The sequence below is a fragment of the Monodon monoceros genome, unplaced genomic scaffold, assembly GCF_005190385.1.
Source record: "Monodon monoceros isolate NGI ecotype Baffin Bay Population unplaced genomic scaffold, NGI_Narwhal_1 Super_Scaffold_12, whole genome shotgun sequence".
Classification (NCBI taxonomy): Eukaryota; Metazoa; Chordata; class Mammalia; order Artiodactyla; family Monodontidae; genus Monodon; species Monodon monoceros.
The window spans coordinates 143,182,541-143,196,384 of NW_021703768.1; the positions used below are offsets into that span (position 1 = coordinate 143,182,541).

The following is a 13,844-nucleotide window of genomic DNA, read 5'->3' on the forward strand; positions in this document are numbered from 1 at the left end:
TTTCTCAAGTACACATTGCCACAGAAAGGTGGCCGGGCCCTGGCTTTGCCTTTGGGTGACCGTCCCTGCCAGGCCTTCCAGGGCAGGGAGTTACAAACAAATCTGTGCTGGTGATGACAGTATGTGCTCACCCTGAGCTAAGAGGTGGTAAGCAGTGCATCCCTTCATCCTTTCAGCCCTTTGAGATGTTACTTTTACAAATGAGGAAACCAGGGAAGGCCTAGAGAGCAATTAAGTAACTTTTTAAAGATAACTTAGTCACCAATAGTAAAATCATGACCCAAACCCAGCTCTGACTCCAAAGTCCATGTTCTACCCAGTGGTTGGCAAACCACAGCCCTTGGGCCAAATCCGACCCACTGCCTGGTTTTGTACCGGCCTGCGAGCAAAAGATGGTTTTTACATTTTTAACGGTTGGGGGGAATAAAACCTAAAGAAGGAGAATATTTCACAACACATGAAAACTATGTGGAATTCAGATTTCAGTGTCCATAAGTAGAGTTTTGTTGGAGCACAGACACGACTATTCATTTATGTTAGTCCTGCTTTCACCCTCAAAGGCAACGTTGGTTAGTTGGCCGAGACGAAGCCTAAAATTTGCACTCTCTGACCCCTTACAGGAAGTTTGCTAACCTCTGCTCTGTACGCCTAGCTGAATTTTCCTGTGTTGTTTCCTGGTGGAGTGCTAAGATTCTGGGGCTAAATGGGGGTGCAGTAGCATATGGACCACATGATTTCCTGAGAACACAGATTCATGCTCCCGTAACATTAGTACCAGCTTGCCATCCACCCCTACCAAAATGGCTAACTGGTCAGAATCGCCTCAGGGCAGAAGCTATTTCAGTGTATAAGAGGGTATGAGTCTGATTATTTAACAAAAATATGTATTGTCTTGTATGTGCCAGTCCCTGGGCTCTGGGACTGCCAGCCCCTGCCCTCATGGCCCCAAGGGGTCAGAAAGCTTCACTGATGTCCAGAGTGAGGTGCAATCCATTGGGTTAAGGCTGAAAGTATCAGACATGCTATTTTTCTTTTTCTTCATCCTCCTGACAGACATTTTACACTTTAGCCTATGACTGCAGTTGTAACATGTCTACAATTTGTAAGTAAACAAATGTGCATACGCTGATAGGAGCACACCAGTCAAGAAAAAGTTTATAGATTGATGCAGTTTACAGAGCTCCCGTTCACTCATTTACCTTCCTGAAACAGAGCCAAAATAGAAGCCACTTTAATTCACTTTTGAATAAAGTGAGCCGTAACTCCATATACATTTTTTTCCCCAAGAGAGACGGTCAAAATTGCACTAGTTTTCCTGGTAATGTTCACTGTTTTTGCTTCCGGTCCCTGGTGGTTTCACCAAGCAAAGCGGTTGTTTACAGATCCACTCCTTCCTCTTCCAGAAAGGAGCTGCTGTCCTAGCTTTCTTCCCTGTCGCTGGTGGCAGCAGCTGAAAGCTTAGCAAACAGGCTGGAACGGTGCGCCCAGGGGAGGGGGACTAAGTCTCCCGCAATGTGCCCTGTGCCACCCACTTCCCTCTCCACCAGCCCCACCCTGATCCCAGCTCCCACCAGGAGAAAACCAAATTCCTGAAGTGGTGGGGCTGGAGAAGGAACCCTGCAAGTCCCCAGCCTGAGGACGGCCCAAGGAGCACAGTTCAGGGCCCCTCCTGGCAGGCAGAGGCAAGAGGCACCCCGAAAGGCAGGGCACAAAAGCAAATGAGGCAGTGATTATGCTAAAGACAATAATGGCCTTGTTACGGGAACTATTAAAGCAACCTCCCAAGGAAGTAATTAACCACCAAGAAAAAAAGGCTCTGCCGCTGTGTTTATAAAAAAAAACTCCCAGTTAATTCAGAGTTGCTTGTGTCAGGTGAGAGGGGTAGGCATGGATTCTGTCTCACCTGCTGTATGTAAGCAATTCACAATTAACTGAGGTCTTTTTTTGGAGGAGATTCCTCTGTGCAGAGTATCCTTTTTTTATGGTTAATTACTTCCCTAGGAGGTGTGCTCAGCCCTTTGCTGTTTATTGATAAATATTAAAGTTGTTCCTCCTCAACTGCAGATCCAATCCTGTAGCACGCTAATTACATCACTGTTTTGTTTGTTTGCGGGGGGTGGGGGGGTGGAAGTTCTGCCCCAAGCTCTGTCCTGCTTTTCCAGTTCTCAGAAGAGCTGTGTGGGTCTCTAAACGTAGCAGTGGGTGGGTAAGAGCAGCCACCCAGGCCTGGGGAGCAGCTGCAGTGAACACATTTGTTATAAACCTCACGAATGGGGAAAGTAATAGAGCGCCCTTCCAAAGTGAGCTGGAAGAGGCAAATCATTTTTCCATCTAGGAATGTTTTCCATTTTTTAAAAATCTCAAGTTTAAAGTGATAGTCTTTTTTTTATATTTTAAACTGATATAAATATAGATATAAATATGGATATAGATATTCGAAGCCCATAACAGCCTTTTTCAACCTGAGTTCCTCCATGAGAGAAAGAAGCTCTAATGCCTACAGACACTAGTAGTTCCAAAATGTTAGCTTACAGCAAAACCACCTGGAGGGCTTGATTACACACAGATTGCTAAACCCTACCCCGGTTGATTCCGTAGGTCTGGGGTAGGATGCAAGAATTTGTATCGCTTGTAAATTTCCAGAGCATGCCGATGCAGGTTCTCTTTGAGAGCCACTGACCTAAGCCAGCCATCATGTGGAATGAATGAACTTCTCTCCGATGCATCTAGAATGGTCCTAAGTACCTTCCTTGGGAAACTTGGGAAATTTTTCACTGAACTACTTTCTGGATTATCTGGTACTTAGACGAGCAACCCTGTTGAAAAAATATCCCCCCAAAACAATTTATGGATTCCTGCCTTCTCACTCCCATGGCTTTCAAATTCTCCCAACACCCCCAGCCATATGACCACCAGCTTAAACTCAGGAAGCATTGGCTGCTTCTGAAGGGACAAACTTCACCTGCCATGGCCCCTGCGAAGTAGTAGAAACGGTTCGGACCGACGTGCCGGGGAGCAGACTGTCTTTTTAATAGTGAGAGATCTTTACTTGAACTGCTCACCCCAATTTGAAAAAGGAGAGACTCAAAGAAATATTTTTGCTACAGAAGACAAATACGAGCTCATTAAAGTCTGAGAATACACACAACATGTAGATCAAGTGACGGGCGGATAATATCTCATTATCACCACCAAGACAGAGGTGTGAGATTTAGTTCATCACAGCCAGGGGTAGGAGAAAGGGTGTAGATTTTCTCTCAAAGTGGAAACCTCAAGGTGGGGAGGCGTTGGTAGGCTCTCTGGCCTGGAAAGACAGTCCTTATTCCTTCCCTCCACCCTTTTATCACCCAGAACTTGGCGTCAGGAGCCCCAGCCCTCTGTCTATAGAAGCCCAAGGCTCCCATCATTGTGAGCCAGCCCGGGAGCCCGTCTGAAGCTCCCATGGAATCCTATCAGATGCTGTCTCCAGTCTGTTGGCAGAGGCCCGGAGGTGGAGGGGTGGGAGATGGCCCTTCCGAAGCTGAGCTTATCCACGAGTCGCCATGCCCCATGTCCTTCCTGGCCACACTAGGGAGTTGTCTTTGTTTCCCTCTGTTCTGTTTCAACACAGCTCTGAAAGTTAGATGCTTTGCTCCTTCTCATGTCACTTCCCTGATTGCTGAATAGGTGACACTGGAGCATCATATAGATAAGAGCCTGGGCTCGGGGCTCAGTCTCTGTATCCCGCTTCTGCACGTCAGTTCACCCCTCAAAGTCTCAGTTTTGTCGTCTGTAAGACTGGCGTGGCAATGCCACCTCCGTGAACAGGGGTGAAGTTTCACTGAGAAAATGTGTGTGATATGTTTTACAAGGTGCCTGGCTCATGGGATACCCTCCTGTGTTGGCCGTTGCTAGCTTTAATGTTATTAGTATTAATGTTGTTGTTATTGTCTAGAATGGATGCTGAATCCACAGAGATGGCGCCTAACCCATAATTTTCCCACAGGACAGAACCGCTGAGATTGTAACCAGTGCTCCTCAGACTTCAGTGTTGCGTGGCCACACTGGAGAGCTTGTTTAAAACTTAGATTTGTAGGCCTTTGAGATTCTGATTCATTAAGTCAGATATGGAATCTAGGAATCTGCATTTTTATCAAGCACTCCAGAGGATTCTGACACAAGTGGTCTGCTGACCACATTTGGAGAAAAACTGGTTCAAATGATGGTTTCCCCTGGGTGGGCTGACCCAGCCCAATGTCATGGTGCCTATTCCCAGACCTCTACCCCTGGAATTTCCAGGACACAAGAGGAGTGAAGTGAAGAAAGGGGAATTTTACTTCAAGTAGAAAGAAGTAATTGGAAAAATATAAACACATTTTCCTGTTTAGTTTCTGAGCAAATAACTTTAGTATGTTTTAGAAGTGCTCTCCATTCCTGGCTGGAGAGGTGGCCAATGTTTGTCTCAAAATTTAAAAATCCTTTAACTCTCTGTCATTAGGGTATGAATCCATCCATCCATCCATCCATCCATCCATCCATCCATCCATCCATCAGCCATTCATTCATGTTTTAACAGACATTCGTTGAGGGTTTACTAAATGTTAGACATTAGTAACATTAGGCCTTTGGAAATACGAAGACAGACATGACACAAAGTGTCCGCAAAGAGAGCTCACTGAATCCATCTGAAAAGACAAGATGTATAAACATGGTGGTATTATTATTACAATCCAGTGTGTGAGGGCAGACGGGGTAGGAAGGGACTGTCCCGGAGCATGGGTGTTGGCTGCAGGACAGGAAAGAAAGCCCGTCGCAATCCTAAAGCCCAGGGTCTTCAGCCTTTCTCCTTGTCTCCCTCAATTCCACGGATCTGTGTGATCAGGAGCCCCTGGTAGCGGCTGTTCCATCCACCAGCAGCATCGGCATTTCTCTCTCTAAATTAAGGACTTCAGTCAGGCTGCTCTTCAGAACGGAATTTCCCAGCCCACCTTCATCTGTGAAGCTTGATTCCTTGTTTTGCTCCAAAGGAGGCTGCCCTGGGTTAAGAGATGTGGATGCTGGCCTGAGCTCAGGGCACTCCAGCCAGGTCTAAATGAGGAGAAATAACACTGGAGTCTGTCCAAAAGCACTTGGAACAGATGAAACCCACTCCTCACCGACCGCCGCCTCCCCCTTTCTCCCCATCCCATAACCATCCAAATTGGCTTGACATGATTCAGGGATGCTCTCCCGGCATTTATCTCAATTGGTAATTAATAACTCACCTTGTCTGTGCGTTTAGCAGAGCCAAGCTCGGGACTTCAGGGACTCTGGAAGAGTTATGGTTCACAAGTCCAAATAGTCCCATTTCTTCATCTAGTGAGAGGGAAAGCTTGGTGAACCCATTGTAAATGCCTTGATTAATGTGTGCAAATCATGTTGATGGATGGGTTGGGTGGGGGACAGCTTAAAAGTGCAACATTGCTCTATTAATTGGGTTGGATAAGGATTCCCCTTGCAGTCCAAAGACCTTGTGGGAAATGTAACTGGAGCCATAAATGATTAGCTCCCAGAGAGGAAAGCAATATATCTAATGCTTAGAAGGAAAACTTGACCTAGAGGCCACTGCCACCTGGCCAGGCCCTGGGGCTCTCTTCTTTGGGAGGGAAGCAAAACTAGCTGCAACTGAAGTCCTAGAGGACCACATGGCGACAGGGGGCTGTTATTATTATTCAGGATCTTCCAGTTGAAATAAGATCTTTGATTTCCTAGGCACATTGCATTAGAGAATCTTCTGTTTAGAAAACTGAGAATTGGGGGCTCTATTGAGGTTAAAAAAAAAAGATAGAATCCATTCTCCATTGCATATAAAAGCTATCCTCGGGCTTCCCTGGTGGCGCAGTGGTTGAGAGTCTGCCTGCCGATGCTGGGGACCACGGGTTCGTGCCCCGGTCCGGGAGGATCCCACATGCTGCGGAGCGGCTGGGCCCGCGAGCCATGGCCGCTGAGCCTGCGCGTCCGGAGCCTGTGCTCCTCAATGGGAGAGGCCACAACAGTGAGAGGCCTGTGTACCGCAAAACAAAACAAAACAAAACAAAACAAAAACGCTATCCTCAGTAAGATTTCAAGAGCGCTGTGCTGGGCTTCGGAGGCACCTCGATCACGGGAATAGGCAACCAGCGGTATCTCTCTGCTGCTCCTCTTGCCCATGTTCTCTGTGCCTCCACACAGCAGCCAGAGGGATAGTTTTACATTGTAAGTCAGATGATGTCATGCCCTCTAAGGGCCTCTCCTGTAGCTAGAATCAAAATCAAATGTTTCACCTTGGCCTAGAGGGCCTGCTATGATGGGTCCCCGCCTTCTCTCTCACTGTGTCCCCGACAGCCTCTGTAGCAGCTCTGCTTCATCCACTCTGGCCAGCCTTCCCATCCTTGTACAAGCTAAGCTTCATCCTCCCTAAGAGCCTTTGCTGGTCCAGGGCCAGCAATACTCTGACCTGGACATTTTACACGACTGGCTTCTTCTACTCATTCTTAGGTCTCAGCTCAAAGGCCCCAAAGAGGCCTATCTTGACCTGGAAGTTTCACCTCTCTCTCCCATCACCCTCTGTTGTTTCCTTCACAGCAAATGTCACGCCCCTAAATTACCCCTTCTTTCTTCTATGTCATCTGTTTCTTCACACCAGAAGTGCAAGGTTTATGAGTCTACCTCTTCATAGTTTTTCCATTTCCCAGATAAGGTACCTCAAGAAGGTCATGTTCAAAACGGGCCTTTCCGCTAACCACTACAGCATACTGCTTTTATACCTTAAAGCCAGCATCACATTTCTTCTACAACACTAATGAAATTTGGAAGTTGTTTCTGAAGGAGGTTCAAATAAGTACAGAATGTGTGCTGTCGCAAAAAGGTCTTCGGAAAAATCACCTCCAAGGTAAAACTTTCCCATAGTAAGAAACTTTCCCCTTTCACAGTAAATTTATTTGACCATGGAATTTGTCGTTCATGAGTTTACCTAACATAGCACCTTCAGTCTTTTCGAATCAAATCTTTAATAGTTTAAATGGTTATTAAGTGTCTCTTAAGGGATTATATATTTTTCCCTGATTAGATAACAAATCAAATATTCATCATAAAATTGTAATTAAAATGCATAATCTGCAAAAAAGAGTTAATAATTTAAATCACTGAGGACTTATTTTAGGGAATTAAAGGATCAAAACACAGGTTTAACTGGTGGCAGAGAGGTAACATTTGTATCATTCTGTTGGTTTCCTCTCTTTTTCCCTTGGCCAGAGAAACCATCTAGATGGCAGAGATTACCCTCTTGGTTTCTGTGACCAGCATCTGAATGAAGGTTCAAGGGCCCCGGTGCCATGATTAGCTCTGTGGCTCCCACAGTCCTCCCCTCAGTCCAGACCAGTTGCTCCCTACAGAGGGTGACCTTGCTGTCCGGGGGACATCGTCAGTGTCTGACATTTTATGAGTCACAACAAGGAGAAAGAGAGGAGATGCTGCCGGCATCTAGTGGGTGGAGGCCAGGGATGCCACTAAACGTCCTGTGTGCACAGGACAGCCTCACCACAAAGAATGGTCCAGCCCAAAATGTCAGTCATGCCAGGGCTGACAGATCTGATGTAGACGCTAGCATCTCCCAGGAACGTACCAGAGGAGCTGGACGGTACCGACACAGGGAGTGTCCTTTGGTTCGATGTCAAAGGCCCGATGCATGGAGCACTTAACTTATTAGAGGCCAGGCCGGTGCTCAGACGTTACCAAACTGCCCAAATAAATCATGGCAATAGCCCATGAGAGCCCTGAGAGCCTCTTATTATCCTTTACATAGAAGCAGAAACTAAGGGCCGGAGAAGTGAAGTGGCTTACCCAGGTCCTCCAGCTAGAATGTAGCCAAGTCAGGGTTCAGGAAGCAGGTTAAGAGCCCTCCTTGTAGGCCCCTCGCAGCACCTGAGTTTCGTGTCCGGGATCAGAGCAGGGCAGACCTCCTTAACACCCTCAGCCCCTCAGCAGCACGAATTCTACAGCATTCTGAAAAATAGCCTTGGTGTTAGCTTCCCCCCACCCCCCGCTCCCCGTTTTGGATCTGGAGTGCATTTTTGCCACAAAGTACTTCTGCAATGGAATGCCGGCGGGGGGGCCAGCGGGGGAAAGTGGAGCAGTTGGACTTTAAATAGCTAGGCGTTCTCCACACTGCAGCGAGAACAGCTGCCCCAAAGCCTGTGCTCTTTTCTTTGACTTTCCATCTTCTCAGCCGCGAGCTCTGGGGGATTGGAGAGGGGCCAGAATTATGCGGCCAAATGTGAATCCAAAGAAAACTGCAAGGTGTCCCCCAAAGCTCTGTGCCCAGTGCTTCCGTATCTCTCCACACACAGCAAAATCCAAGCCTCTTCCAGGGAATTCCCTCCCTTTTCAATCCTCGAGGTATTTCATCCTTGATCTGCCCAGCCAGTACTACCAGCAGTACCCATGGGTAGGGCCACGCACTGAGGGACGCTATGTCTTCATGAGATAGGGAGATCATGGAGCCCAGGAATGTCAGATACAGAAAGGCTGAAATATACAGTCTTCAGCAGCTGCAAAGCCCAGAGAGGGAAAGTAACTTCTTCAAGGCCACATAGCAGGGTGGGGCAGATAGGAGCCAGAGGCTTAGTTTCCTGGCTTTAAATCCAGCACATGCTTCCCCCAAAGGGACCCAGTCACCATTCAGAGAACAGGTGCCTGGCATTGCTCGTTTGAGCCAAGATCTATCTGAGACCCACTAGGATGAACGGAGGAACCTCACACCTGAGAGTGAGCGCCTTCTTTAATTTTGCACCCCACGTGGGCCTTCCTCACCGCCTCCCGTCCCTGCCCTGCACAGACCTCTTCTCATTGATGGTGATGGTGGCAAACACCTCCCCCACAAACAAGCCACACTCTTGGAACGAACCCCCCAAATCATTTAGTCATTCAACAAATATACACCAAATCTCTCCTCTGCAGGAATGAACGAGACACACAGACCCGCAAAGAATCCACAGTCTCATGGAGGGGTGAGGCATACGTGAAACCAGTCACTGCAAAGCTGTATCCTAAGTGTCCATGATAGACATAAGGCCAAGGGGTGATGGCAGACCAGCAGAGGGACATTGAAGGCTTCCAGAGCCGGTAAAGCTTGAATTTTGAAAGCTACAGAGGAATTAGATTAGGCAAGAGAGAAGGGCATTGTGGGCAAAGAAAATGGCAAAGGCACAGAGGCCAGAGGCAGCAGAGCACATGTGGGGACATCTGAGAAGGCTCAGGGTGTGCAGAGTGGAGGAGGGAGAGGTTGGGGAAGCAGGTCTGGACAGACAGAGACAGGTCGTGTGTGCCAGGCTGGGCAGAGTGCACTTTACCCCAAGTATTGGCTTTACCTCCCTCCACTTAGCATCTTGGTCCCCAAAATCGCAACGACCCCTCTTCCTTCAAACTGATGTGTCTACTTGGATTATTCCTGAACACACATGCTCAGAGCAGGGAAGAAAGAAGGGCCTTTCCTTACGTTTCCTCATTGCCCGTGGCAGGAGGAAGCAGCCTGGCAGGGTGGTAACGAGGCTTTGGGGTCAGGAAGCTTTGGTTCACGTCCTGGCCCCTCCACTGCTCCACAGTGTGAGCTGAAGCAAGTCATTCTCTCTCCCTCTCTCTGAGCCTCAGTTTTGTCCTCCGTAAAGTGGGGCTAATGACGGTTCCTACCTTATAGGACACTGTGAGGCATAGATGAGTTTATGCGTGCAAAACGCTTAGCACAGTGCTTCTGGTGGGTCAGTGGGCATCAGAGTCACCGGAAGGCATGAGCCTCTCCCCCAGTTTCTCGTCCGATAGGTCTGGTATGGGGCCCGCTGACGTGCATTTCTAGCGAATACCCAGATGATGCTGACACTTTGGGAACCACTGACTTGGCACAATATGTCCCCTTTAGAGGGGAGCTCGAGGGCCTGCAGTGAGTGATGTCTCCAGGCGTGGTGGCCCTGGGCTGCCTGATGGGGAGACAAGCCGAGATGCTCTGCTTCTCAAGGCAGTGGCGACTTGATTGGCATATGGATGCTGCAGACATTCCTGGGCTCACATCTCTGTGGCAGGTTCCCTGGCTCTCTCTCCTGCCACGTTTGTCCCTGCGTGTTGCCGCACAGATCTGTGGACGCACCCCTGTCTGGCCCCTCCAATCTCTATTCTTAATTATGAAGGCCCTGGTTTCTTAATGTCTTCCCACCTCCACCCAGATCATGCCACCAGCTTTGCTAGGCTGGGCTACTGTTCCTGCAGCTGCCAGTCTATCCCACACAGAGCCCTCAGAAGAATTCTTTTAAGAGTCAGGTCATATCACGCCTCTTCTGGTATTTTCCCAGGGCGTCTCATCTCCCGAAGAATGGCGTCCAGGTGCAACGTTGGCCATTGCTTTGCATCAGCAGGTGCCCGCTTCCATCTGATCTCATTTTGTCCTTCTATTCCTCTCCCTCCACTGGGCCAGCATCCACCATCTTGTTCTTCCCATAGCTCACAAAATACAGCCCAACCCTGGCCGTTTGCACCTGCTGTTCCCTCTGCCCAGAATGCTTTTCCCTCAGATGTTTCTGTGACTTGTTTCCTCATTTCATTTAGGTTTCTACCCAAACGTGACTTCCTCAGAGATGCCATCCCTGGCTCCCCTCCAACCCTCTGCAACCCTTTACCCTGCTTTACTTTTCTTCAAAGCACTATCACTCTTGCAAAGTCTATTATACATTTATTTGTTCATTGTTTCCCCTCTCGAATCTAGGCCCACAACCTCAGGGTCCCTGTCTGTCTTGGTCAATTCCTTATTAAATGAATTGAAGAATGAAAGCTTTAATGAGAAGTATCTAGGATAAAAAGCAGTTATCATTTATTCAGTAGATTATTTTAGGATGAATAAGTTTCATTTGGGGATGAAAGAAACACATTGCATACAGACAGTGACACCCAAGTCACTGTATATCACTGACACCATTTTCTCAATGCCAAGAAAATCCAAACGTAAGATACACTGTTTGTTTCACTGAGACGTGAACACGTGATTCTGCTGCTTTTCACCTCTGTGGCTGACTTTGCTCACCCTGTGTATCGGCTTCCTGTGGGCTGATGGCAGTAGGTAGGCAAGCTCCCTCCTCCAAGACGGGAGGAAAGGCAGGGGCGGCCAGGGATGGCTGTTGAGTGAGCCCAGACGTCCCACACGATGGCTTGCTTGGCCAGATGTGGAATAGTGAGGAAGCCAGAGTAAACCGATGGTTACTCTCCGCTGAATGCTTTTGCATAAAGCTTATTTAGTCTTTCACAACAGCTCTATTATGCTGATATGATTACTATTTCCATTTTACCGATGAGGAAGCTGAGGCTCAGAGAGGTAAAGTAACTAGCCCAAAGCCACACAGACAATGTGTTGCCGACCTCCAGATGCTGTGTTCATAACTGGCAATACAATACCAGCTCCTAGTACCAACGCAGCAGAGTGGATGTGAAGATTAAATGAGAAAATCTCTAGGGAGCGTTCAGCACAGTGCCTGGAGTGTAGTAATGGCCGTGTTTAGGAAATTCATACTTCTGATTTCCCTAGTCTAGCAGGAAGTTTGTAGATAGCTGAGTCTGGTCCTTCTCCCAGTTGCAGGGCTGTGGGTATTTGTCTATTCTTTACACGGTCATCAAAGCTGCTAATTCTCTCAGCTTTGGGGCCGGTCCTCCCACCGCCCCCCGCAAGAGACGGGATCTCTCCTCAGGCGGAAAGTCACTGTTCCGGCTTGTTGCTCAGAGGTGTCGGTGGTGACAGCCCCTTTCCTTTCTGAGGGGCCCAGCAGGTCACTGCCTGGCACCCCATCAGGCTGCCACCCCAGGCCGGGCCTGGACTCCCCGGCCATCGGCTCACTTCTGTCTGACCTGTCAGTGGGCTCTTGGAAATGGTGGTTGATGAGGTCAACAGGCACGTGGGGTGGAGCAGACTGGGCTGGGAGAGGCCAGAAACAGCAGGGCAAGGGCGAGCACGTGGGGAAATGAGTGGCTGAGATCAGAGGCCCCTGCTCTCTGTTGCCACTGGTTTTTTGTAACAGGAAAGGGGGGAAGACAGCTGCAGGCAGGGTAGAAAGCCCCTGGGGATAAAAACATGGCCCTGGGCTAACAAGGGTGAGACTGTGCCAGAGAGGCCTGTCAGGGATGTCCAAGGTGAAAACTTTCTGATCAAGTGAGATCATTATTCCTTGAGCCTGTGTCTGGGTTGTGGAGAAGCAGCAGTGGGAGGGGGTGGGGAAGAAGGGAGAGAGGGAGAGAGAGAGAGAGGGAGAGTGAAAGAGAAAGACCAAAAGAAACGGCAACTAGAAAAAAAATGTTTTCTGAAGGCTTGGCCTTTCCTTCCTCACATTCTACAACATTCACAGGGAACCTTGATATGGCTATGATCACTCACAGCCTCTTATGAAGAATGGAGGGTAGAAACCAAGAGTGTAGGCTTCGGAGGTGGACAGCCTAGGGGTGAATCACTCCTCCATCATTTACTTGCTGTGTGATTGTGGGCAAGGCCCTTAACCTCTCTGAGCCTCAGTTTCTTTATCTGCGAAGTAGAGATCACAGAAGCCTCCTCAAAGGGTTCTTGTGAGCCTTACTGGATGGTGTCTGGATAAGGCTGCATGATGCAGGCTGAGAAAGCACAGAGGAGCTTAAGCTGCTGGTGAGGGGCACAGCCCTGTGGTGGTCCACCCAAGTCAGAAGTGTAAGCTGGTAAAGTTAGGAGCTGGGGCAGAGGGCAACGAAAACATTCTGTGTCCCAGTTTTCCAAAAAATAAATCGCCCCTTCAATATGTCTTTAAATTGTCCCTCTTCTGTTTGACGTAGTCCTGCCTTAACTAAAAGAGCTTGGTGCAGGCCCTAAGCATGTCTTAGTGGCAGGTACAACACCTCCTGTGTATCGGCCACTCGGAATGTTTTAACGGTAACAGACCTATCATGGCAGCTGCATGTAGGATTTAACGTTGGAGTGCAGCAAACTGGGTTCAGAACCCAGCCCCACCATACGAAAGCTGCACGGTCTTAGGCGAGGTATTTAACCTCTCTCTAAATCTGCAGATCTTCATCTGTAAACAGCAGGGCTAATGGTGCCTAGAGTTCTGGTGGTGATTTAGTGAGAGGATGCGTGTAAAGCACTTAGCATGGTGCCTGGCACTTAGTAAGCTTTTCCTAAATGCCAGCTATCGACTCTCATAAGACATGGTTGCCATTAACACTTCATGGTCGTGCTGAACCCCCAGGATACTGTCACCTAGCACAGGACCCCTATGCTGAAATGGCATTGGTTTGGGGGAGGCTCTGGGAGCCCAAGGACAGAGGCTCTGAGCTGGTGTGCTAGTAGTGATGACGTGGTTTGCATTGGGCCTGATCAGCCAAAAACCTGCATTTTATGAGACAATCAAGCCTGGGGCTGCCACTTGTGACTGTTGAATAGATGAAGGTTTGGCTGGTCCTTCCTGGGATAGAACCCCCAAACCTAGAGCTCTGTGTTCTCATGAAGTGCTCCCCAACCAGTAAGGCTGATTGCAGGGAGACTGTTGCAGGGAGATGCTCCAAGCCAAACGGGGTCCTTGGTCAGGCAATACCGCACACTCCATTGCAACAGTAAAGAGTCCTAATGCATATTCACTCATCAAGGGCTCTGAGAACTCCCGGTGTGATTAAACCAGTTTAACTTTGTTTAACCAGCATCTCCCAAACTGCATTTGACCATAGACCCTCCTGTCCCACCTCCATTTCTATTTCAGGGAACCCCTGTTAACATCCCCAGGAGGCATAATTTGGAAAAGCTGGTTTAGTTCCTAAGGGTCAGTTGTGCTGCTGTGGATATCTGAAAGGTGTTTCAA

At 48.5% G+C, this 13,844-nt stretch overlaps 1 protein-coding gene across 6 annotated transcripts in view; it reads left to right on the forward strand.

Annotated features, from left to right (window-relative positions):
* The window catches only part of TENM2 (teneurin transmembrane protein 2), a 1,209,082-nt gene that overhangs the window by 1,083,672 nt on the left and 111,566 nt on the right, over positions 1-13,844 (forward strand). The window lies entirely within an intron of this gene.